This window comes from Cibotium barometz, chromosome 8 (assembly GCF_041138505.1).
Source record: "Cibotium barometz isolate CiBa-2024 chromosome 8, ASM4113850v1, whole genome shotgun sequence".
Taxonomy (NCBI): domain Eukaryota; kingdom Viridiplantae; phylum Streptophyta; class Polypodiopsida; order Cyatheales; family Cibotiaceae; genus Cibotium; species Cibotium barometz.
In genome coordinates this window covers 60375847-60379905 of record NC_141053.1, presented here as the reverse complement: position 1 = coordinate 60379905, position 4059 = coordinate 60375847, and positions in this window count along the sequence as shown.

The window sequence follows — 4059 nt, the reverse complement described above, 5'->3', positions numbered from 1 at the left end:
ATATTTAAAAAAAGTTTGAGGCTTTGCATATTTCACTAAGTAAACAATCTTCTTGTATCTATTTAATGACTCCCATTGCAATTCTTCTGCCCTGCAGCCCTTGTACTCTTGTGCTTGTTAGGTTGCAGCATTGAGAAGATCATTCTTCACAATTCAATGCAATGGCTTGTATATTAAGAAGAGACACCGTCATCATTGATTGCATCTATGAAACTCACCTGTTCACGTATAGATGCTATGTGTTCCGCACCATTTAATGCTCTATGAAATTCACCGTTTCGCCCATTTGCTCTCACCCATATGTTATTCACAATCTATGAAATTCAACTTTTTTTTTCTTTCAAATATGGTCGAAGGGGGTTGGGTTAAAGTAAAAGGAAAACCCAGTGTTAGGCAAGCTAAGGCTAAGGCCAGGAAGGCTCAACTTAATCGTAGAACTGAGAGTAGAAGGCCTTGGAATAGTGAGAATCTGAGTTCTATTTTTTATTCTAATCCATTCAGCCCACTGATTGATAGAGATAGCCGCCCTTTGGCAGAGCCAAATCCTGATCTATTAATGAGTGAAACTAGGAAAGGATCTAGAATTGATCACATTAGCCAAAGGGATGAGGAGCAAGTTGAGATGGTTCTGGAAACTGCCTTATCATGAAGAATCATTTAGAGTTTACGGGGTGCACGTGGAACGTTAAGGGTATTAAGGACAAAAGAAAAATGCTCTGTTTTGGGGATGAGTTTAAACTTGGGGCTTGTCGGTTTTTACCATACAAGAACACAATCTACACTACAAGACAATGCTGCCATACACGCGTTTCATACACGTAATAAATTACGAACGCGTGTATGGTCGCGCTTGTATTTGAATAGAATCGGGCGCGTGTATTTTAGCATTTAAGTTCGCGTGTATGTTTGCATTTATCAACGCGTGTATAAACGCGTTTATATACACGCAGTAATACATGCATCTATACACGATAATATTCACGGGGTAATACTCGCTATTATACACGGATAAATACACGCTACTATACACGGATTAATACACGCATGGCAGAGAAAAACTGAAGAAAAACTGAATTCCTTTACAAAATTAAAAACTATTTTCCTTAAACCATCTCATAGTACATTACAGTATACATCATTACACAATCCCACTACATGCATTTACAACAATGAAATATATTCAAAAATAAATCATGCATATGAGATGATAGAAATGTCATCAATTTAGAACATACAGTGACGGATTGGTTAGGGTTCGATCTCATCTTCAATAAGATCCATCCTTGCCAAACGATCAACATCAATATCCATTTGATCAATTGGTAAGGCTACGATTAAATTTATTCCACTATCGATATTCTGTACTCCATTGATAATGGTATCAATGTCCTGATCATCCTCATCAACATCACCATCATCCTCAATGGTAGGGTCATTCTCATGATCATGAGAAATGGCATGCTCATCCTCATTATCATGATCATCTCTTATTTCTTGATCATCGATCACAACATCTTCAATGGCATGTTCGACATCATCTTCATTGCGGCTTGTTACATCCTCCATATGCTCCATATCAGTGAATGTATTATACATCACTTTGGAACGTGGTGCAATAGGGATGACGTACCACCATTTGATGTCATGCACCATTGGTAGATAGATAACCTACTCAAATACACACAGTACAGTAATTAATTAGCATATCAAGAGTCAAGGGGTACGCGAGCTTAGATATATATGTACATGAAACACATTAGTAAAAAAATGCATACGTGCTCACATTGTTGTGGCAATACGAGCCTATCTTTCTTTGTTTTCCAGAACTTTGTAGAGTCAATAGTTACATATCCACTTGCATGGCGTTTTATCGTTGCATCAGGTCCTTTTTCCACCACGTTCATTTGCCATTTGACATCCAAAACATACACAAAGAAGCGACGAAAGTCAAGCCTAAATATGTCTTGGATTATGCCACAATAATCATCCATTTTTCCATTAGCTCCCTCAAAGCTACTAATGACACTGCAATCTTGTGTATTTGTCTTTTCATCAATTCTTTGTGTTCGAAAATGCTTGCCTTCACACCATATAGCATTGAACATAGTGCACTGGACCAAAATAGAAGCAATATTTGTGTAAGCAATGTGAATAAATATTAAAAGTAAATCACTTACAACTAATGCAAAACATTAGTTCTATGTACCTTTGACATGCATCCTCGTGCATACTCCCATTCTTCCGCCGTGATATGCAGCCCCTCGTCGCTCTCTGCTCTCTCCATTTCCTCATGCAACCAATCAACATGGATATCATTCGGAAGTGTTGCTAGATGCTTAGGGTACGCCTTCCGAGAGCCATGTTGCCTCCGAAAGAGAGCTCTTTCTACTTGCCTTTTTGTCTTTGCATCCTCATATCTTGTAACCCATCTGCTCATCATATCACTATTAAGGATACAAGTGAAATTGAGATCATCAATCAATGTTCTGTCAATTACTTTACTCTGTCCTTTTCCTTGAGGCACAATAGAGGTCATCCTCAAGTCCTCTTCATTGCTCCATAGTCGTGGCAAAGAGCTGTCCACCTGACCAAGAAATTCTGAAATATATACAAGAGACTCTTGTATCAACCAACCCTCGGCCATGCTTCCTTCAGGCCTTGCACTTTGCCTCACAAAGTCTTTTAAGGTCTTCATGAAGCGCTCTAGGAAGAACATCCAGCGTGCATGCACAGTACCACATAAAGCAATTTCGTCCACTAAATGCACAATGAGATGTAGTTGACTTGTGAGAATGGTTCGCGGAAAAGTCTCCTCTACCAAACAAACCACCTCCACTGCCATAACACGCACATCATCCAACGTGGCTGGATCAATTGCTTTGGAACTAACATATCTGAAAAATAAATAAATAGTACGTTATACCTCATGCACGTTCATTTTGCAAGGTATAATGAAGGGTGATCTGAGCATGGGTTTTACATACCTCACAAGCTCGCCCATCTTATAAATACATTTTTTCAAACTCTTATTTGCACAATGGTCGATGCTAGTAGGTAGTATGAACTGTGCACATAAGAGCACATTTATGGTTTATGGCATTACAAAATTTAATTTCAACGTACGTACAAGACTTGGAAAACACTTACTTGAAGCATCTTGTGCCAATCGTGGGACTTCAACCCATATAGTTGCTCAACGCCTCTTTTCTTAGTGGTTGTAAAGGCTCCCTTCAATGATCTCATGCATCCAGTGGGAGTACGCAAAGTGGTGATGGCCTGCTTTACCTGCTTCTCCTCTTTCTTTGATATAATCCATGGTGCAGGTGGAAGACGAACGTGCCCACCCACCTCTCGTGGCCAAGCTTGACGCATACGTCCTGCGACCCGCAAGTCCTCACGTACGCTAACATTGTCTCGTTTACCAGTAATATGTTCCCAAATACCAGATCCCACATTCTTGAAGATGTGCATAGGATCAAGAAGATGGTTGATCTTAAGATGGGTCCAATATGGTAGCCGGAAAAAAATGGAGTACCTGCACAAGGGATTGCTCTATGTGACCTTTAATCCAATTAGAGACTACACAAAACAAGATTGAAAAAACATCACTATACCTGTTCATGCCATCTGGAGGAAGAATAGTTGTAGACTCCCAAATACGCTTTCAATCTTTTGCACGAAGTGTTTGTGGAGGAATGTTACTCTTACTAGCAACATATTTAGGATGATCTGAGGGGAGAAATCGATGATGATTATCGAATATAGTCTTACACAAACCATCAGCATACTCATGTACTAACGAAGGGCCACAAACAGGACATGCATGTTTACCCGATGTTTTCAAACCTGTTAAAATATAAATAAAAGTTAGAATAATAAAGTCAAACCGTCTAATTAATATATATAGCCAATAGTAATAGAGTAGGGAGGTAATTAGAATTCTTACCAGAACAATCGCTGTATCCTGGAAAGTCATGCATTGTCCACATCAACACTGCTTTTAAGTCGAAGTGTCGAGAGGAGGGAGACCGACTAATGTCCACCACCGCAACACCTCTC